The sequence below is a fragment of the Hyperoodon ampullatus genome (assembly GCF_949752795.1).
Source record: "Hyperoodon ampullatus genome assembly, chromosome: 9".
Classification (NCBI taxonomy): Eukaryota; Metazoa; Chordata; class Mammalia; order Artiodactyla; family Ziphiidae; genus Hyperoodon; species Hyperoodon ampullatus.
This window is the reverse complement of record NC_136922.1, coordinates 84,750,685-84,773,945: the sequence shown is the minus strand read 5'-3', so window position 1 is coordinate 84,773,945 and position 23,261 is coordinate 84,750,685. Positions and strand designations below refer to the sequence as shown.

The window sequence follows — 23,261 nt, the reverse complement described above, 5'->3', positions numbered from 1 at the left end:
AAACAGCATCATGTGCCAGTCGCTGGAAAAAATCGTCCCTGCTCTCCAGAGAGAAAAAAAACTCAAAAGGAGAAGCTTGATATACAAACCACAAAATTACAGGATTGGTAAAGAAATACAAGGTGCTGTTAAGAACGGAGAAATTGATGTGCCTCAATTCTTCAAAAGGTCAGCTATGCTTCATGAGGAGATGAGATGTGAGCTGAGTCTTGAAGGATGACCAACTGCTACAGAGATGTGCGAAAGTGTGGCCCATTTGGGGAAGTAAGAAGTGGCAGTGGAAACACAAAGGGAAAACGAAAAAGGAAAAGAGGTAGGAGAATCAGGCCACCAAGGAGCCAAGGGAGAATGGAGTTTAAGAAGAGAAGAGAGAGCCAGCACATTCAAAGCGGTCACAATAAGGACAGAAATGTGCCCACTCAAGATGGCAATAACTTCAGCAAGAGCAATTTCAGTCAGTTTTAGCAGGTTGAATAGCTGATAAAATGGGGGTGGCTAGGGTACACTAATCTTTCAAGAAAGAGTGGTCGCCAAAAGAAGGAAGCCAAGGGAGAACACCAGATTTAGTCCCACAAAACAAGTAAATAAGTGAAAATCATCTTTATTGGATGATTTAATAAATTAAAGGTGAGGGGAAGGACAAAGGGCTGACATAATTTTCATCATATAAAGATCTGATTATGAATGATTCATAAATATTCTACTTCCTATCCTTCTAATTACAAACTGTATGATCTGAGAACTATGTATTTATCTCCAACAGGAAATTAAACTTATTCATCTCTGTAGCCCCCAGCTCCTAGGACTGGGTCTGACATATGGTACACATTCAATTAATGTTTGTTGAATGAAATTACTTAATCTCTCTGGGCTTCATTTTCCTCCTGTTAGAAAAGGGGGGAAAAAGTGGCTGGGGATAAATGCTGAATGTTCCTTCTATCTCTAAATGCCCATCAGTCTGTAAATGTTACATAAAATGGATCAGTTCCCTATGATTCCTTGAAATTTGCCATGCTTTAACATTCACATTCAAGTAAGGCATGAGAACATCAAAGCTGCATCCGTTCACCTAAACATGAAAATATATGGTATTCTTAAGATCCTCCTTTGAGGTGGAAAGATCTTCACCAAATCAGGTCACAGAAAGGACACAGCAGATTGATCTCTTTAGAAAATGTTTTGATGAGTCTCCTTCGCCCTCCCCTCCGCCAAGGTCACTGTCAGCCTCCAAAGATATGGGCAGTACTTGGAAACCTTAAAAATGTAAAAGAAACCTTTTAAAGTTCATTTTTAAAAATTCAAAAGTAATAAATCTGCAATTGTGTAAATGTCTTATTTCTTTTAGGCCTAAGCTGTTTAAGTTTTAATCCAAATTGGGAGCTAGGCAGCAGGAAAGAACAGAGAGAAGGAAAATAAATGAAGCCCCAAATTTCAGAGTAGAGATGCCCCTGGGATCTGCAGACAGATAATAGAAATACTTGTGAGACATTAGAACATCAACACTAATCAACAGCACTCAAATGAATAACCAATTTCCCATTATTATCAAGAAAGCCATACAGCCTTAAAAATCAGAAGGCAATTATGTCTGCTATTACTGTGAAATGCCAGATAGAACCAGACTCTGAGGAGAGGATGACTCAAACCTGTGGCCCACCTCACCACCACCACCACCACGCGCGCACGCGCGCGTGCGTGTGTGTGTGTGTGTGCGCGCGCGCGCGCGCCTCATCCACATGAATTCTGAACACATGGGACAGATAATTTAATCTAGCCTAGTCCACAGGAAATATTTAGATTACAGGCTTTAACGATAAAGTTTTGGCCTGAGACTATTTCCAAAGAAACTAGAATTAATCCCCAAGTGGTGATGTGTTCATACTTGGTAAATTAACACTTTGTCCTGTCCGCATTTAGTTGACTATTCTGTTGATGGATCCAAACTGAAATCAAGTAGAACTGTTTAAAATTTACTGCAGGGAAAAAAAAAATCCCAATGTAACAGAATACTAGTGATTATTCATGGTTTTAAAAGACTCTCCTCTATATTAAGAACTTAAAAAATCGTTTCTTTACAGTTATTCTCCCAGTGCTTCTGCAACATAAATTGATTTACCAATCGTCAATTTTATTTGCAGCATTCCAGAAAAATTATAATGAGGAGCTATACCTTTTCCCTTTGTGTTTCCAATGCCTTTAAACTATGTCTTTGTAAAGTTAACAGATTACCGTTAATTTAGCACCAGTAAAGCTAAACTGTTCAAAAAGAGAGGATATAAGGGATGAAGAAAACATTAATTGCTTTAATTTTTTTATCCCATTTTTTTCAACAGCTTTATACAGCGTTCAATGGTAACAGATATTATCCCTAGCCATTCTACACCAAGATTATAACCTAAGAATTATGAGTGGCAGGGTAGATGATTCAGTAGAAAGGGTTCCAGCGAGCAGATGGACGCATGACAAGGAAGGGAAGCTTACTGTGTATACCAGAGGCGCCCTCGCAAAGATATGGTGGAGAAACTATAAGCAAATATGCAAATTTTGGCCTATCATAAAGGGGAATCTTATTCAGACAACCCATATGGGTTATGTATATGATATTTATCCATTAAATCATTCCAAAATTCCTTGTAGTTTGCATATGCTCATACTTTTCTAAGAAAAAATAAACAAGCAGTTAAGAAACCTACAGCAAAGGATGAAAGTAAAGCCAAAAACAGATCAAAGAAAAAGCAGAAAGGAAAGAGATCCATCCACAGTCCTTGAACTGAGGAGGGACTGTTACCATAAATCCAGATCTCCATGGTTTATTTTAACTCTTGTACAAGTCCCCGTACTACAAAACCAGCAGGATATATGGTTAACAAAGGGTGGACAGAGAAATTGTTCCAAATGAGATTTTAAGTGAGTCATGCTCCGTAACCCAGACAATTTCATTTACTTATCTAACTGAACAATGTATTTTTTCCAAGAAGCCATTAAGAAGACATTGCATATGCTTAAAATACAGTGATCATTTTAAAATGAAATTCAAGACAAAATGATATGGGTATGAAACAGAACATCCTTTACAGCTGCAGCTTGACCAAATTTAGCCTCAAAATTTAAAATTCAAATGTGGTGAAACCTTGGGTCTTGAAGTATAATCAAAGAAGGCAAACATTAGAGAAGAAGGAAAAAACTGATGTCAACAAATCACAAAAAACTGGTGTGCCCCAGGCTTCAAGAAGCGTCCTGAAAACGTCCCTACCGTTTTTTAAAGACATCTTTCCTAATGCAAGTAGATGTGAAAGTACAAACCAAAATTGTCTTATTTTCTTCTGTACATGCTTAGAAAGAAGACAAGAGGAAGATCCTGGGACTAAATAAACATGCTGTATAGCTTGGATTATTAAGGCAGCCAGATCTTCTGCAATTTCAGTACCACCTAAATTCAATGATCTGTGCCATGAGTCAGATAATAGACAAATTTAAGTATCTAATACATATTGTTCTTAAACACTATCCAGTCAGCCACCATTAAATATCATTTTGCTAGCCTGTAAAATTGATATTTCATATCTAGGGAGTGCACAATGGATAACTTGGGAATGCATTCAAGGCTTTGGACGCACATTTAAGGTTTTGCAAATAAACATTAAAAATCAATTCAACAGCAAGAATGCTAACTAAATTTCATGACTATCGAACGTCTAGCAATTACAGTTACCCAGAAAGATACTGACTTGTTAAATTACTTTCAGGCCAAAAGGCTTCGATGGCTCAAGTTCCCCAGTGGTCACCATGGATGATATTTCTTAAAGAATGTCATCTCACCACTAATAAACTTATATAAAGGATTGTCTTTCTTTCCTCTTTGAAGAGCATGCATCAGAACACACAAGATGAATCAATATCATTTCTGTCTGTAAAATCAGGAACCAACTCACAAAACTCAAGTAGTCATTAAACAATCTTGGGGAGGGCTCCACCTCTCACCGGTTTCCTCAGTGCTGTTCATCCTCCAACTAGCTTCCCCTGACTAACCCTTTCCTCCTTTCCACTGGTCCACTACAATGCCCTCCTTTAAGTCAGCCCCCTTGCATGACTACCAGATTTCTTCAGTTCTTTCCATTCTCGCACTGCACTTCCAATATTCTACATTTCAATAAACAGAACCTTTAAAAATTTTTTCCTGCTTCGTTCCCATCCTCACATTTCCAGCCTTTCTGTCAATTTCACTACATCCACGAGAGACTCAAAAACACAAGTCTGTAAAACTAGGGCTTGTGGTGAAGTTTTCCCCAGTTTTCAAAAAATGAAAAAAAGGGGACAGCAATAAGTCTGAATCTGACCAAATTTATTGTAAATTATTCCAGATTGAAGGACTGTTTATTATTCTTAAAAATACGTGTTACACACACACACACACACACACATACACACACACAATTACGTTTTGCGAATCCGTTTTTCATTCTTTTAAGGAATAATAATGTCAGAAGAGGTGTGGCACTTTTCTCAAGTTTTAAACCTGGAAGGACGAGTTAGTGTTCCAGAGACAGACACACACAAGATAAGCAGTAGGAAAGAATGGAGAGTTCAAAAAGGAGGTAAATGCTGCGTAAGGAGGCAGGGGAAAGTTCAGCCAGGGCCTAGTGCTGTTTGCCAGGCAGAGGTGTTAACCTCTAGAACAGAGGAACGAAGAGAACTTTCTGGGAAGGGGACAGACGTGTTTGGAATTTTACAAAGACCACCTGAGCAGCAGTATGGAAAGACAGACTGAAGAGAGCGATATTTGAAACTGGGGCCCAAAAGCTTGTGCAATGATGGTTAAGACAAAGATTAAACTTCAACAGCAGGGGGAGGAGGAATTTTGAGACAGTATTCTAAAGCTTAAATCAGTTAATATGTATAAAGTGCCTAGGTCACTACAATATGACCCATACATAGAAACTCAAGTCAGTACCTTTCTGTTCACTTTGTTTTCCTTATACCTAGGAATACCATCTGGATATGGTATAAATAGCCATATCTTTCATTAGCCATAAACACCTGAGAACCCAAGGTTTCAGTTTAACATGTTTCCTCTCCATACAACCAAAAAGGCAAAATAAAATAACTGCTGTTTGTGCCCACCTTCATGAAAACTAATTATCCAAATCCAAACTACAGTCGTGTTATGACATGACTAAAGTCATAACCAAACCAGGGAAAATTTAAGAAGTCTTCAAAGCAGAGCATAAAAAGATATGGGCACAGTAGGTGCTCAATAAATACTTCATGACTGAGGATAAATTACTCTCATGAAATATCACATAAAGCAAAACAGCAAGGAGAGGCTCAGGCGAAGTCCAAGTTCAGCTACTACAAGAGTCCCCAGGAACATACAAGTATGCTTGGCCTACTACCACTCTCTTTAGAGGTGGTGACCTTGATTATGAACATGTTAAGAGCACTCAACCTCTCTAATAAGTACATGCATATAAAAGCTAAAAATGGAAGGAAATTCGTCTCCTTATGACACCAAACAACTGTGCTTATAGCTGCTGTTAGTCTTTAACACAAACATTCATCAGGGGAAAAGGAGAATCACAACATTCTGCTAATCACTGTCTGATGACCAGTATCTTGTCAGTCAATGGGGAGAAGAAGCCAGTTCCTTTGGGCAAAAATTGTTCATATCTAATAAGGCTTCAAAAAATCTAAGGTTGGGGCTTCCCTGGTGGCGCAGTGGTTGAGAGTCCGCCTGCCGATGCAGGGGAAACGGGTTCGTGCCCCGGTCTGGGAAGATCCCACATGCCGCGGAGCGGCTGGGCCCGTGAGCCATGGCCGCTGGGCCTGCGCGTCCGGAGCCTGTGCTCCGCAACGGGAGAGGCCACAACAGTGAGAGGCCCACATACCACAAAAAAAAAAAAAAAAAAAAAAAAATCTAAGGTTGAAGTAGATAGAATAAGGATATTGAAGAGGTTAGGTAACAGCTGTCAGACTTCACTTCTGTAACAGCAGGCACATCTGCTTCAACGTCTGCTGGGAAGAGTAACTCTACATATGTACTGGAAAGTGCTTCATGTGGGCCTCAGAAGGTGAGGTGATAACTGCCCTTTAAAGGAAAGAGAGCCAGAATTGATATCCCTCCCCAGTTTTCTGTGAGCAGGGGCTTACCACCAGTCCCCATACCTCAGCAATATCTTTGTTGAATTAAACAAGGAAATTACTGTATAGTAATTTCATGTACCTTACTATACTGCCCCAATGGGTCTCTTTCCTATTTAGCAAAAGCAGAAACTCTAAAGTCAAAAAGAGGAAGATCATGCCTCATCTGCTAGACAGTTCTAGTCCTCCGCATTTCCACAGCAAGTAAATATTATATAGCAGTTGCAAAACTCAGCGAACATGTTCATTGGCACTCCTCAGAAGTAGGGCAGACACTGCCCCTCCAGCTACACAAATGGTCAGAAGCCCCACTGTGCACAACCCACAATCATACCTGGTTTGCATAGGAGCAGTGGTCCAGGTGGGGTTTTAGTTACATTTTCTAACTTCCATACAACCTGAAGGACCTAACAGGCTGACTGAATTATGACTCTCTTGTCAAATTAAAAATCAGTACTTGGTACAGTAGCCAATTAAGTTCTATTTTCAGCAAACTAACAACCCATATCTGCCCCAAAGGATTGTAACCTATGACAGAATGAGGTTTAAATAGAAAAATAAGCCATCTTTAAACAGCTCGGAGAGCTTAACCTCAAAGGAACTGCATATCTCACCTGAAGACCAACACCATAATCAGAATGCATGCACAAGAGTGCAGACCCATGTCAGGATTCAGGGTCCTAGTATTGGTTTTCAAACTCATACACATGTGTCACAAAAACTACTACTCTGATTAAGATCCTTCTAAATTAACTTCCCTTTTCTCCCTGGAAAACAATCAGACCCCAATGGTAATCATTCTCAACAACCATAAAGGAGGTCACTGTGTTTAAATTAATCTCCCTGGCCTGGGAAAGGCAATCAAGAAACAACAGGAGGGCTTCCCTGGTGGCGCAGTGGTTCAGAGTCCGCCTGCCGATGCAGGGGACATGGGTTCGGGCCCCGGTCTGGGAAGATCCCACAGGCCGCGGAGCGGCTGGGCCCGTGAGCCATGGCCGCTGAGCCTGCACGTCCGGAGCCTGTGCTCCGCAACGGGAGAGGCCACAACAGTGAGAGGCCAGCGTACCGCAAAAAAAAAAAAAAAAGAAAAGAAACAACAGGAAATCAGACAGGTAAATAAGGTATTGACTGTTACTTAGGATCCTGCCAGGCAGGGCATGAAACTATTCTCTGCCTCCTTGACAAAAGATGTGCAGCCTTGAGGAGACACAGATATCATAGCTTGATCACAAAGGTACCTGAAAGAAAATGCTAAGAGTTTTGTGGGAACTTGTCTTAAGTGGAAATGGGAATCTGGACTTGGCTCTGCAAATAATTCTCTAATTTCAGTATCTTGGGTTTCCCTTCTATGAAATGGTTATTGTGAATAATCCAGATAATTATCATCATGTATTTTATGAGATTACAAACCTAAACATACTTTGAATATTTTCATAATTATTAGAATGACATTGCATTATGATTTCTTTTACTTTAATTATTAGTAAGAGAAAGGAAAGCGCTATCAAATATGTAAGCATCTGGCTAATTTGCTCTAAGGCTAGCCAAAAGTCATTCCTGGGATAAACAGGACTTAGAAGTCAAATCATGAAACAAGGTTCCGACTCCGATTTCTATTCCAAATGAAAACTTCAGAAGAACAAAAGCTTTCTTCCTTTCTTAATTCCTATGGAACCACAAATGCTGCTATTCCTTCTGCCCTAGCAACTTGGTATAACTGTAATGAGTTACAATTAAAAAGGAAATTAAATATCATAGGCAGTAATAAACCAGCTTCCATTTTTCTTGATGTATAGTTCAATTATATTAATTAGTATAATGAAGGGGGAAGAAGGCAGGATCATTGCCACATGGTATAAGCAAGCTTCATTAAGACCCACCTACCTCACTTATGAGGAATGTATAGAAATGTAAGTGCAGAAGCATTGTTTCTATGGGGACCTAATCGGTCTTATCATTTTCCCGAATTATAAGCCATAGAATCACAGGGCCTGTGGGTTGAAAGGGAACTTAAAAGTGTACCTCTAGCCTCCTATGCACTGTCAAATCCCCTCCACAATATTCCTACCATCTTGTTATTCAGCTCATGTGTCAAGGTCTTCGATGAAATGAAACTAACTTCCTGGGACAGCCCACTCTCTCTCACTGAACACCTTTCTTAGAAAGTTCTTTTTTCATATTAAGCTAAAACGTTTCCCTATAACTGGTTCTAGTTTTACTCCTTAATGTCCAACTCACTGCTGTTCTGGCAAAATCTTCCATTGGTGGGACTATCCCCTCTAGCACTTTTGGCCCCTACCCAGTAAAAGTGTCCCCCAGTGATGTGCACCAAGGCAATGTCTGTACACATTTCCAACTTCCCACCATTAATAACCACTCTAAAAGTATTATAGAAAGGAACTCTGGAAATTTAGGCCACATCATGGGACTTTAGAAGTTTGGCCCTTTTCGCCAGGAAATGGGGAGCTTTTTAAAAAGTTGAGGATAAGGAGAGTGACAGAATCAGAGGTATGTTTCAGGAAGATTAACATAGCAGCCATATATAGAACTGGATTAGATGGGGGACAATTGGAGAGAAGGAGGCCAGGTAGGAGGCCATTACAGTGTTAGAGGATGTAATTAGGACCAGAACTACTCACAAGGTGCTCTGGTCAACAGCACACTGTCCAAACCAATTTTAAATGACTCCAATCAACACGTAGCCCTAGCCTTCATGATGTACGCTAGCGTAATGCGTCACTACCATTCAAGTCAGAGAACAGTCTTCTTCATGTGCTGCAACAATCCCCCCCATGGTGTGAAGCTGAGCTAAGGGTTTTTTGCATAGAATATTTAATATGCAAGTATGCAGGTGGGTACCCTGCCTTATTACATATGGGCTAATTAGGAAGCACAGTATTTGTAAGGCATTAGCATAACAAATCAACTTAAAATGACACTTGAGAATAGGCCATTCAAAGTGAAAGCCGAGATTATAAATCTAAGTCTTTCAACAGGAAAAAAACCCCACCTGACCTAAGGGAAGCAGGCAGCTCTCAGGTAGATGGATGTGCAAAATGAAGTCAGAGGCACCTTATCTGGGGATCCAAAGTGAGCCGGGGCTACTAAATAAGCTTGACTGACAAGAACAATTACTAACTACATAATATTTGAATATATAATACATAAGGCACGATATGATTCCCATTTAATATTCACAAAGACTAAGATTTCAACAGTATCATCATTTTACAGATAAGGAAACCAGAGCTCAAAGGTCCTGAATAACTCACCCAAGGTTAGTCATTACCAAGTCACAGACTTTAAGACTTGAAACCCAGGTCACTCTGACTGCAAACTGTCCTCTTGCTATAGCATTCAATTCAGAAATTATTTTAACAAGATAAGAAGAACAAGGCAAACGATCTGAAGACACACGTAAAAGGGACTGTCAAGAAGGTGGACAAACATGACCAGTTTGGGTCAAGAAACCCTACACGGAGGGTAAGGGGCAGAGTATAACATCAAGGGCAAACTACTGAGAAAGGCCGACAGAGCTACGAGGCTGAGCAAGAAAGGCTACAAGCAAAGGAAGGTATCCAATACCTTTTTTCAGCAAGGTCTCTGGGGTACAGACAGTGGACAACAAAAACAGTGTCCTTCTTCTCTCGTGAAACATAGGAAGGCTCATCATGTGTTCTGCAATGTCTATCATATGGCAGAAAAATTTCAAAAGTCAACCAATTTTCTTCCGTAAGCTGACAAATATATTGGGCTTTCCCTTTCACCACCTTGAAATACATTCTACTCTGGAGTATACTGTGGTTATGCCTTTTTGAAGTCAAGAAACGTAATACCCAATATCATCCAGTATGGCAGCTATGCTTTTCTTACTGCCCATTCCTGTCACTGTCCCCAAGCATGGACACCCAAACTTGCTCTTCCAAGTATCCTAGTCAGCAGGTAGAGTACAGACACCCAAGTCTGTGTTACAGGCTAAAAGAATATCAATTCCAAAGCGGTTTCCTCTGCTAAACCGTACCCTAGGTCAATCCAGCTCTTCCTTAGAGCTCTTCAGCATTTATTTCTACTAACTGTACGATGGTATTTTGCATATAATGTTAAAGTATCATTCTAACAATATGGTTTTTCCCTAAGTTCAATCCCCCTTCGGCCACATGAAGGCCATACTTCCTCTTTATAGGGAAGTGTTTCCACTTGTTATTGGCAGGTGTTGAGAGGGTGGCGAGGAGGTGTAGTGACGGCCTTGATTCTAAAACAAAGCTGCAATGACTGGGACTTTCCGCTTAACAAGCTGGGTCACTGGATATAACATCTTAAGAGTTACAAAATTCACTATTTGTGAACAAGGATAAGAAGGGGCCTACCGGCTAAAAATCAGGTGAGCATGCGGAAGACTACAGAAGAAATGAATCCAAATTCAAGGTTAACAAAAGAGTAAGAATGTGCTTTGCCTGAACCCACAAATCCCAAAGGATAAAGGGCAGGCACATTCATAAAACTCATCTGCCCCTGAGGAGACACTGCTGTTCTGAGCTAGAGTAAAACGGAGCCGTGTTCGAATAAGCACCAGTGTGGAAGTGACTGCCACCCCAGCATCCTCTTTCTTGTGGTCTGGCCATAAACGTCTTGAACCCTTGATTTTAAGAAATACCTACTGTTTCAGACTACCCACTGCACTTAGATGTCTAAAGGGCACAGTGACACAGGCTCTCCCCTTAATTTCCTCACTACACCCATATATACAAGTAATACTACTTTCACACATTTTACTTAACCCTTATAATTATAGACCTTTGCTACATTATGCCCAAGAAAGTGAAGACTAGGAGGATAATGATGTGCTGGGTCATAGGAACATTTTATAAGAAGATTCTTATTTTGCCCAGGAAACCACATACTGCATAGTCTGACCTCCAGGACACAAAAATTCAAACACACTCCACATCTTCTGTTTAAACATCACTGCCCCATATATTTCCCGTTTTTTTAAAAACCACCACCACCGCCACTGAATCTTAAACAAGAAATGTAAAATGTTCGTTTCCACAGATTATCAAAGTTGGCACATAAAAATCATGAGGAAAACTGGCAGATTCGTTTATTTGGGCAATTTTAAAAGTTACCCCTTGCTTTTGAAGATCAACCCAAATAAATGCATTATTCAGACTCCATTAACTTTTGCCCTAAAACAACGGGACAGGGGCCAATGAGATGACGATTTTACGACAGTTTGGCCAAAAGATAAAATGGTCAATATAAATTTATGGGCTGATTAGAAAGTAGAGTTAGAAATACCTGTTCGTTATATAGACCAGTAAATTTCTATTAAGATGATACAGAATGGGACTTCCCTGGTGGCCCAGTGGTTGAGAATCCACCTGCCAATACAGGGGACACGAGTTCAATCCCTGGGCCAGGAAGATCCCACATGCTGCAGAGCAACTAAGCCCGAGAGCCACAACTACTGAGCCCACGTGCTTCAACTACTGAAGCCCACGCACCTAGAGCCCGTGCTCCACAACAAGAGAAGCCACAGCAATGGAAGCCCGCACACCACAACGAAGAGTAGCCCCTGCTCGCCACAACTAGAGAAAGCCCATGCACAGCAACGAAAACCCAACACAGCCAAAAATAAAAAAACAGAGTTGAGTCCTTTAAAAAATAAAAAAGATACAGATTATAATCCTAACAACGTTCAGTTTCCTACAAAAAAATATTTCTAGTTTCAAAGGAAAAGTGAACCAGTACGGGAACACTTGTATTGCATCACTCAAGGCTTACACAGGGTACCAGTGGCATCTTGTTCATACTTGAAGGTCAGTACACTAAGTAGAGTTCTTCCTGCCTACTGTCCTATGCTCTGTGATTTTTAACTGTTTTTCACCTTGAACAAATGTACAGTTTTCTAGCTGTTGATCCTTCTTTAATTTTTGTAATTCTACACTGCAGTCGAGACTCAAACTGGGGTATAACATGAGAATAAATGTATTTTACTCTTCAAACTTTAGTAGCTGCCCCTCCTTAGCAGCATCATCCTGGGAAAATTTAATCAAACTGTCTGTGCCTCAGTTTCCTCATCTATAACCGGGGAGCATAAATCCCTTCAGTCACATACTGTTACGAGGATTAGATCTACAGCAACTGTCAAGGACTTAGAAGCAGCATTTAGCACAGTGGGAGCCATCAACAAATATGTTACTGCTATTCAAACCTAAGCCACTCGAGAGTTCCAAGTGGCAGCAGCTAGCAACTTGAGGAAATGTGCACATGCCTTCTAACAATGGAACCAACGCTCAGGGCCATTCCAGCCAGAGCTTCACATCTCATGGAGGGCCCACCAATGTCCATGTTAAAGCCAATTTTCACTTCAGGTATCATTAATCTTCTGGATTAAAAAAACAACACGAGTGTTTTCTCACCAAGAAGTTCTTGAAGTTCGGTAGGGCTTCCAGAATATCTGTATGACTGTTTCAAAGCAGCAGCTTGCGGAATGAAAAACCAGGGTTTCAACAGTTTTAAAAGTACGGTTTGAGTCGAGGGACAGAAGCCTAGGAGACACGGCAGAGCCGGGCAGCGTGGGGAGTGCTGAGGGCAGGCAGAAGCATGGGACCGCCAGCATGTTCTCCGGAAACCACCGGAGCTGGGTCACCGCGGCCAGCGGCTCCGCCCTGGAGATGGAGTTCAAACGCAGCCGCTGCTGGCTCAGCCTCTTCTGCGACCCACCGGAGGACACAGTCGCAAAGAACGCTACACCATGAGACCCGGATGAGGGAAGGGGCCCGCCAGCTGCCGGTGGCCTGCTCCCACCCAGAGCGTGCTGGTGTGCAAGAGCCGCACCCCCGGCTACACGGGCGAGCTGCAGCGGCGCGAGGACGCGCAGGTGCTGAGGAAGACAGGCCAGCGGCCTCCTACCAGCGGGCCACCTGCTGAGTGCTCCCCCTGCCGCGGCCAGGTCTGCATTTCTGACCTCCGGATTCCACTCATGTGGAAGGACACAGAAGATTTCAAGAACGAAGGCGAGCCGCACCGTCGGGCTGTGTTCTTGCTGCTGCAGATCGGGGAATGCACTCAGGACACGGAAGTGATCCTGGTGGACGGGACCCTCACAGCCATCTCCTTTCACAACGAGGTGCTCTTTGCCGAGGCAGGGCCAGACTCTGAACTGCGGCTGGAGCTATATGGGGCCTGCCTGGAAGAGGAGGGGGCCCTGGCTGGGGGCCCCCAAGAGGCTTGCCACCAAGCTCAGCAGCTCCCTGGGCTGCTCCTGGGGAGGCGTGTGCGGGTGTCGCTGGAGACAGCTAGGGGCTCGGGAAGCAGTCCCATCTCGCTCCGCACCCCAGCTGTTGGTGGTCCTCATTACCACCTCTCGGCTCGTACCACTCTCGCCCTGGCAGCAGTGCAAGACGGGCTCCACACACATGACCTCACCTTCACCAGTCATAAGGAGAACCCCGCCTGGCTGCCCCTTGATGGGAGCGTGCGTTGCCGTCTGGTGGCTCAGCCTTTCTGCATGACTCAGCCTACTGCAAGTGGCACCCTCAGAGCGCAGCAGGCTGGGGAGCTGCAGGACTGGGTGTGAGTGCATGGAGTCTTGAGAGGCACAAACAGCTTCTGTTACCGTCAACCTGAAGACAGACACTGCGGAGGAGCCGCTGTTTACTGTGATCAACAAGGAGACTCCAGTCCGGGCAGGGGAGCTGGACCAGGCAGTGGGCCGGCCCTTCACCCTGAGCATCAGTAACCAGTATGGGGAGGATGAGGTGACACACACGCTTCCAGCAGAGAGTCGGGGAGCCCTGCAGAGCTGGACGGAAGCTCTGTGGCGGCTTTTCTTTGACATGAGCCAGTGGAAGCAGTGCCGTGATGACATAATGAAAATTGAAACCCCCGCTCCTCGGAAACCACTCCAAGCACTGGCCAAGCAGGGTTCCTGGTACCATGAGATGGTGACAGGTGATGCTCAGGGCTGAATAGGTCTGGGGCCTAAGCTCTGACTAGCCTCCTCCCCTCAATCCCTTCCTGGTGCCACAGCTATCGAGCTGCTGGATGACATCACACCGGTGACAGACAGCCTGGCCCAGCTGGAGGGCACGAGGCTGGAGATGCCCCCAGCCTGCCCGGCCTGGCCCCTGCTCCCCTGCTTCAGTGGCCCCAACCCCAGCCCAGACCCGTTCCCTGCCCTGGAGGAGACGCGGGACGGTCTCCCTGGATGCTGTCCCCCAGACCACTCCCCTGGGGCTTCTCGCTCGGCTGCCCCTCTCCCCCCGAAGCGGTCCCCACAGTCCAGAGGCCTCTGCAGCAAAGGCCCACCCCACACTTGGCTCCAGTCACCAGTGTGAGATGGTGTGCTGGCAACAGGATCTGGCCAGAAGAGGAGGTGGTCTGTGTGCAGCTGGGCTCTGGATTCGGCGCTGTTTGTAGCAGGTTGGCCAGCTTGGCTTCCCCTTCCTCTGCTGGACTGGGGATAGGCTGGGGAGGGGCAGCAGAAGCCTCTTTTAAGCTGTGGTTGCCATGGTGCTGAGGGGCTCATTCCCAGGGCTGGCTGGGACCCCCTAAACCATTCCTGGGAGAAAACTGGAACCAACACTGCCCTACCTCCCGGCACTAACCAGCTTTGAGGATGGCACTGAAGAGCCCTGGGAGGGAACGCACCTCCCTTGTGACTCCCACATGGACCATTAAAGTTATTTAACATCAAAAAAAAAAAAAAAAAAAAGTATGGTTTGAGTTGGGCTGGAATGAGTTGGCACACCAATATCTCCTCTGTCAGAAGAGCTGGTTTCTAAAAAGCACTTTGGTTAGTTCACCAAGGCATTGGTGCCAATAAACTTCCCGTTGTATCTCACAACTAAGCATTAAACAAATAAATGGGGCATAGGATGGAGAAAGATTTACGATTTAAGCTCACCTGAGGAAAGACAATTTATGAAATAAAATGATCAGTGTTCTAGAATTAAATAGTTTTACAAAATAAAATGTACTGAAAAATATCTAAATATAGAAAAATAAACAAATAGTAAAAAAAAAAACCCATCTGAAAGTCATGCAAGAAGATACACATATAGAGCCAATAAACTAATTCTACTTTTAAAGTAATCAAAGATGAATGGTTTACATGAAGGGAAATCAAATGTAAATTACCTGAAAAACACATTCTTACTAGTAATCTTTTATGCAGATGGAAACCCTAAAGTCCAGTTAATCTAGGAAAACAAAAATAGTGACGAAACAAAAACTCAATTATATGTAGGAAAGTTTAAATATTTATGTGGTACAGTCTGAAAATTCGCTTATATACCTTTTTTTTTTTTTTTTGCGGTACGCGGGCCTCTCACTGCTGCGGCCTCTCCCGCTGCGGAGCACAGGCTCTGGACGCGCAGGCCCAGAGGCCACGGCCCACGGGCTCAGCCGCTCCGCGGCATGCGGGATCCTCCCGGACCGGGGCACGAACCCGCGTCCCCTGCATCGGCAGGCGGACTCCCAACCACTGCGCCACCAGGGAAGCCCTCGCTTATATACCTTTAACCTATTAACTCATTTTGTGGATATAGTTCTAAAATAAATAATCCTAAATAGGAAAAAAAAAAGTAAATGTTTAATGCTATTAAGAAAAAAAGAAATCTAGAACATGGACATAACTAGAAAATAGTATATTTGCTTAATGGAATATATGTGTGTTTAAAATTAAAAGTGCCATAATTCAAGAAAAATGTGCAACTTCCATTTCCAACAAAGATGAAACAAGAACCAAATCCACCGTCCTGCATAAAATCAAAAAAACCACAAACATTTTGAAACATGGTTTTCAGTAAGATAGGTAACAGGCAACAGAGATCAGTGATCCCTAAGAGACAGGACACAAATGAGCCCTACAACTGCTTACTGCCTAGAGTTTCTAGTGGGAATGGACAAGGGTTTGGGGGAGACCAAGCCCGCTAGAGCTCTTGGCACAAAGGACCAGGGTGGAGAGAGCAACACAGAGAGATGACTTCTGAGATGCGCACAGGGCCTCTCTTGAGCACAGTACTGAGCAGCCCAGAGTGTGCTTCCACCTGAGGCCAGAGGAAGAACCATGGGAAAGCATTAGAAGCAACAGTGCCTACCATCACCATAATGACCCAACCATTATACTCCAGGGTATTTATCCAGGAGACAAGAAAATATATATCCATACAAAGACTTGTACACAAATGTTCATCCAACCTTTATATATAAAGAGCCAAAAATTGGAGGCAACTGGAAACAGCCCAAATGACCACCAGAGGTAAATGGATGGCTAAACCATGGTATATCCATACAGTGGAATACTACTCAGCAACAGAAAGGATGAAGTATTGATACAGACCACAACACAGATGAATCTCAGATAATTAGACTGAGTGAAGGAAGCCAGATTAACAAGAGTAGATACTGTATGATTCCATTTATATAAGCTCTAGAAAATGAAACTTATCTATAATGAGAGAAAGTAGATCAATGGCTTGGGGTTACATGGGAAGGGATAGAACAGGGCACAAGGAAACTCTGGGTAGTAATGAGTATGTTCACTATCTTGACTGTAGTGATGGTTTCATGGATATATATACATTTCTCAAAGCTTTCCAAATTGCACACTTTAAAAATGTGCAGTTTTCCTGCATATCCATTATGTCCCAATAAAGCTGTTTGTAAAAACAGACAAAACGTTGGGATTTCCCTGGTGGCGCAGTGGTTAAGAACCCGCCTGCCAACGCAGAGGACATGGGTTCGAGCCCTGATCCGGGACGATCCCACATGCCACGGAGCAATTAAGCCCGTGTGCCACAACTACTGAGCCTGTGCTCTAGAGCCCGCGAGTCACAACTACTGAGCCCACATGCTGCAACTACTGAAGCCCGCGTGCCCTAGAGCCTGTACTCCTCAACAAGAGAAGCCACCACAATGAGAAGCCCGTGCACCACAAGGAAGGGTAGCCCCGCTCACTGCAACTAGAGAAAGCCTACGCGCAGCAATGAAGACCCAACACAGCCAAAAATAAATTAATTTAAAAAATAGACATAGTTTCATGAACAGTTATAAATATCAGAATACAAACTAACACGTATACATTGGCCACCATCATATGATTAGAGAGATCTACATAAATGAAGTTTGTTAAGGTCTTTGGAGTTTTTACTTTTGTAAAAATTTACACCCACTGAGTTTATCTAAACGGCCATTCTTATTTTCTAGAAACAAGAGCTGGGAGACAGTTTGCCCATGATCATATGAAAAGGTCACACAAAAGAAACAGACCACACAACTCATAAGATGCCAATCTCTGTTCTACATTACATTCTACACACTTATAGAATAACAAGATTATTGGGAAAGAGACAGATAGCTCTTTCAGAAGAGTTGTAAACCAGGGAAACTAGAGCAATTTCACTAGGGTACCCAGGGTGTTCCCAGGGGTGAAGCATGAAGGGAAACCCTGTACACAGGTGAGACGACAATGTGTGGAAATTAGCCCAGTCTCAGCATTCAAAGCAACCTTTCAAAAATCCAAGTTAACATGCCTTGACATACTTGATGTTCACTTAAAAGCCGATTGTGTGGTTTTTGTTCAAAAAAAAGGGAAAGCCATTTTTCATCACAAGACATAAAATGTTTAAAGAAAAGGAGGGGGAGCCGCAGCTATGCATTTCCTAGGGCTACCATAGAAAATTACCAGACACTGATGGCTTCGAACAACACGAACTTACTCTCTCCCAGTTAAGAGCCCAAAGTACAAAACTCAAGAGTGTTGGCAGGGCCATGCTCTCTCTGAAGGCTCTAGGGCAGCCTCTTTCCAGCTTCTGGTGGTGGCCAGCAATCCCTGGCAATGCTCAGCTTACAGCTGTATCACTCCAATCTCTGTCTCTGTCACAGGGCCTTCTTGAATCTGTGTGCACCTGATCCTCTCATGAGGACACCAGGGACTGGATTTAGGGCCCAGCCTCATCAGGTATGACCTCCTCCTAACTGATTATCTGGAAGTAAGGTCTTCACAGATCTTATGTCATAGTCATAGGTTCTTAGTGTTACAACTTTAACATATCTTTTGGGGGGTATCACAACTCAACCCACAATAGGGGGACAAATACCTAACATAGTAAAATTCTCTTCAAGGAGACAATAACAAAGGAGAGTGAGATTTCAGTTAATGTATTAAGTAATATTTTCACTTCTAAATAAACAGCTGTGGCCATTTCACATTGAATCAAAACACCTCAAAATGGCTAACAAAATGCAAAAATTGGTTTTCTTTTCTTTTTCCAATTTGAAAATTATATTTGCAACAAACAGCCCTGACCCATAACTCCCTCTGATTAATAATATTTTCACTAACAAATATACTGCATGAATTTGGGGGGCTGAGATTTTTTTTTTTTTTAAACAACCAGAAAGGAAATTTTTAAAAAAGTTTAAGTCAGATGTTAATTTGCTTGTAAGGGGTCTTGTCCTTTCAAGCCATCATCATAAAGGCGTTTTATGATCTTTAATATAATGTGTATGTACTGGTACACTTAATTTACACTTATGCACAACACTATTGTTACAGTGTACACATACATTCTTATAGAGCTAAGAGTAAATGATTTTTTTTTTCTTTTTTTTTTTTTTTTTGTGGTACGTGGGCCTCTCACTGTTGTGGCCTCTCCGGTTGCGGAGCACAGGCTCCGGACGCGCAGGCTCAGCGGCCATGGCTCACAGGCCCAGCCGCTCCGCGGCATGTGCGATCTTCCTGGACCGGGACACGAACCCATGTCCCCTGCATCGGCAGGCGGACTCCCAACCACTGTGCCACCAGGGAAGCCCCCAAGAGTAAATGATTTAACCGCAGCTCAAACGTTCTTTTCTGCTAGGTGTCTAATGTGTACCAACCATATAAGCTTAGCATAATTCTGAACATAATAAAAATTTGATTCCTATCCTCTAATTTATAATTGAAAAAAGTTTCACTATTAAATAGTAAAATGTATTAACTGAAACTGATTAAACCCATCATATCACTCAGGAAGAAACTGAAGACTAAGATACAAGTCACCTGATATTCAAATGACCTCTCAGAGATGGACAGATGACAGAGGGTTCATTCTGCTTTCAAAGCATATGTCTCTGGTTCATATGCTTTGCTTGCCAGACAGTGCCTAGAGATGTCTGTTTAGTATATTACTTGGTAATTAAAAAGAGGAAAACTACATGCTTCATAATCTGCTTATTTTTAGGCAGCATGTAAACAGCAGTATCAAAACAGCCCCCATACATACCTTTTTAACATTTGCCAGCATTGTGGCAGCACAGAATAGGAACTGGGGGGATAATTTTTTGATGATTTCTAATGATAAGCAAAATATGGTTAATGTTTTAGGAGTGGATCTAGATCTGGTATAAGCAGACACCAGATCCGATACAGTCCATTTTTTCCTATCATAAGAATTACCATCAATAATGGAAAATACCTAAAAACATTACACCATGTTTTAAAGACATACATAGAGAGGCCTCTCTAGAACTGAGGTCAAAGGCCACTACCTACAGTAAAGATTTTGCAAGCACAGGAAAATATTCTTACGGAATGGGTGAGGAAATACCAAACCTTTGTACAAATGGAAAAGTATCATGCATCTGAGATACTTAAATCTAATTCTGACAAGTGAGAAAAGTCCCCTCAAGGTCTAAGTCTCTAAGATTCAAGGACACAGCTACCTCTCTTACTTTCTCTTGGTGAAGGTAAACAGCATTAAATCTAAATGAGTTTTCACTGAAATATATGCTCCGCTCCACTCGCCTCCTCTCACGTCCCTCCTGCATTGATTATATTTGTGAAGACTACGCTTCCAGTGCATTTAAATTAGACACCATCTTTCCCATCACCTACAATTCTCAAATGTCACATAAACTCTGAAGTGTTACATAAATTATCCAGTGGGTAGGAAACCACCAATGATGAACAATGAATAACACATCTTTTGAAGCAAATGGCCATGCCAGAACCAGAAGAACTCAGGTGTTCTAAATATACTAAGCAATTTACCAAGTCAATAGAAATAGAGAGGACAGTGGGGATGAGAAGCAAATAAATATGATAGCTCTACTATGCACCATTAATTCAATCTAAGATGCCACTTATTTTAAGACGCATTATTTTATACTCCATTAAAAATAAAGCCGTCAGGGCTTCCCTGGTGGCGCAGTGGTTGAGAGTCTGCCTGCCTATGCAGGGGACACGGGCTCGTGCCCCGGTCCGGGAGGATACCACATGCCACGGAGCGGCTGGGCCCGTGAGCCATGGCCGCTGAGCCTGCGCGTCCGGAGCCTGTGCTCTGCGATGGGAGAGGCCACAACAGTGAGAGGCCCGCGTACCGCAAAAAAAATAATAATAAAAAAAAATACAGCCGTCAGTTATGACTAGAAGTTTTGTCCTGAAACCAGATGTTAAAATTTGCGGATGGGAGAGATACATCTTTTAAGAATTAAGGAAATGTGGTATGTTTCCAATAAGGGCAAGTATTGGCAAAAACTACCTCACAGCTATTCCTACCTCGAATGTTCACTATGTATCATTCATATCAATTATAATCACTCGACCAGCAAGTGGACCTCAAATAGTTAAGACTATATTGTGCCAACCATATAGAAAAGAACACAGAAGGCGCTCAACTAGCTTACAGCTTGGCCAAACATCACCCATCCAAATCACTTCCACCAATCTAGGGAAAATAAACTCATATTTGGTCCTTTGGGAAACCAATAGCATGTGGATGCCAAGTATTACCCTTGTGGCCCCCAAGCTGATCATTTTCTTTGCATTAACTCAGGGTGAATAATGATCAAAAGGCAGCTGGCAGAGACACAGCCTCCAGCTCTGTTTGATGCACAATCCTGTGACGACATTATTAGCAAGAACTATTTCTCTTGCACCAAAATACTGAGTCCAGATGTCAACCTGGTGCCTGGAAAATATGCTGCACAGTGACAGCTGTTTGATGCTTCCATGCTGAATAGCTGCATTCTGAGCAGACACATCCTTTAACCAATGAGATATCAGTGCATTCATAAAGAAAACATTATCAAAAAGAACTCTGGCCACCAAAATTAAATTAGCACACACTTCTTTTTTAATCTGCTTAAGTCATAATAAATAAGGGGCAGTTTTGCAGAAAGATGATAAAGGGACTACTACATTTTATGTAATTAACCAATAAGCATATAGAAGCAATTAAGTGTAGAGCATGAAATAGCAATAAGCATTCAGCACAACACAAATTACTCAACACATTCATTTCACCACACTTTTTTTTTTTTAATAGAAAGAACTGGTGACCTAGATAAAGCACTGAATTGAAAAATCAAAAGAATTCAAACAGCAAGATGTAGTGGTTAACGTACAGCCCTTGAGCCAGGCCTGGAGCCTATTCCCAAGGGTTCCACTTGCCAGCTGTTTGACCTTGCACAAGCAACCTGACCTCTCTTTCCAAGCACAGTTTCCTCACATGCAAAATAAAGGTAATAAAACCCTCACCTCACGGGACCTTGGCTTTGTGAGGAATGAATTAGATAATGCAGGAAAACGCTTACCCAGTGCCTGGCACAGGGAAAAGGGTACAAAATCGTATGTGCTCTTTATCATTAGTACCAGTTATAACACTATCAAGCCATGTATTTCCCAACCCTCAAGCATCTTTCTTGCTCTGAATTTCACTAGTTCTTTGCTTCTGCGCCTCTAACACTTTTATTCTACCTTTGCATTGTCTTCATTTGTATCACCTTGACTCAACCCACACCATCAACATCTTTGAACGTCCCTCCCCCTCAGTAACTAATATGACATCAAAAAGTTCTATAGCGCTGATAAAGAAATATCTGGGCAATGAATGAATGAAGCGTAAGTGAAATAATTCTGTGGGCTTGAGACCTCATATCCGCTGCCTGGCATCCTGCACTCTGACGAAGGTGAGTGGCACAAAGCTGGGAGGCGAGGAGGGCCAGCGGCAGCAAGAGGTCCGAAAGCATTTCCATTTCCCTCCATTCAGAAGGTGCCTCTACAGAAATGCTTCAGCTCAAAGGAGACACTAATGTGCTTTTGTGGAATTCTGCCAGTCTGACCCATAAATATCCTTATCAGGGAGAGTCAAGAACTATTTAATTCATTACAGGCTGAGAGTTTAAAAAGCAAGAGAGGATTAAGCAATGCACACACCAGTGGTGAGCTACAAAAGGGCACTGTTCCAGTTAATACAGCTGCCTCTGCAGTGGAAGAGGAATAGAGAAGATGCAAGATACATTCATATGGAATTCATATTAAAATATATACACACATATATACAAAGAAAGATTTTTAAAAAAGTCTGCCAACATTAAGTAAAAAAGGAAAGACATTTCAAAGAACCCTCTCGGTAACAAGATGTATGGAATGAATAGAGCTGGACAAGGAATATAAGCTGGTTAGGATATACCTAACAAAATAGATACCAGGGAGGAACTGCCCCCCAAAATAAGTAACCAGAATTAATTGGGTATGTTGCTGGAGAGAAATCAAAACAGCCTTCAGGAGTCAGCCATCACTCAATACCCTAGGGTAGAAAGTCACCCTGTAATGGCACAAAGGATCCAACAGAGCTGGGCGAACATGTTTACAGCCCGCCTTGGACAAATGAGAGCAGGCCTGCCTGACCAGTGTGGACAGTCCACCATCCTGAAAAAGCAGAGTTCAACACTGCCACTTCTGAAAAAACATTCTAATGCTTCTGGGCCTCCGGAAACCAACCCAAGCCCTCCCTCTTGACCACTGTTAGTTGTGGGTCTACAGCTGACACGTTTTCACCAGCAGTACCAAGACCTTGTCTATCCCCGGTTCAGTCTCCTTCTGGGATTTATTTCTCCAGGGGCAGTTCCTTATCAACTCCAGGTGTGCAATGAAGACAAAGAATTTGCCTCCAATACATACTTAACGTACTGGAATACAACTGTTAAGTCTCTCAGAAAGAAAGACAGGGGTTGGGTGGGGTGGAAGTATAAATATAACTTTAAATATTGCTAGCTTTCTATCCCTGTTCCCTCCCAACTCCACTCGGAGAAAAGACTTGATTTTAACCTGGTCCTGACCATCCTGAAGC

General features: G+C 42.7%; 1 protein-coding gene and 1 pseudogene across 2 annotated transcripts in view; one reads left to right on the top strand and one right to left on the bottom strand.

Annotated features, from left to right (window-relative positions):
• Positions 1-23,261, bottom strand: part of SND1 (staphylococcal nuclease and tudor domain containing 1) — a 424,144-nt gene that overhangs the window by 282,005 nt on the left and 118,878 nt on the right. The gene's annotated exons all lie outside the window — the stretch shown is intronic.
• Positions 12,759-14,480, top strand: LOC307058275 (rhotekin-like; annotated as a pseudogene). The gene is made up of 2 exons: positions 12,759-14,094; positions 14,173-14,480. The product of its transcript is annotated as a rhotekin-like (transcript).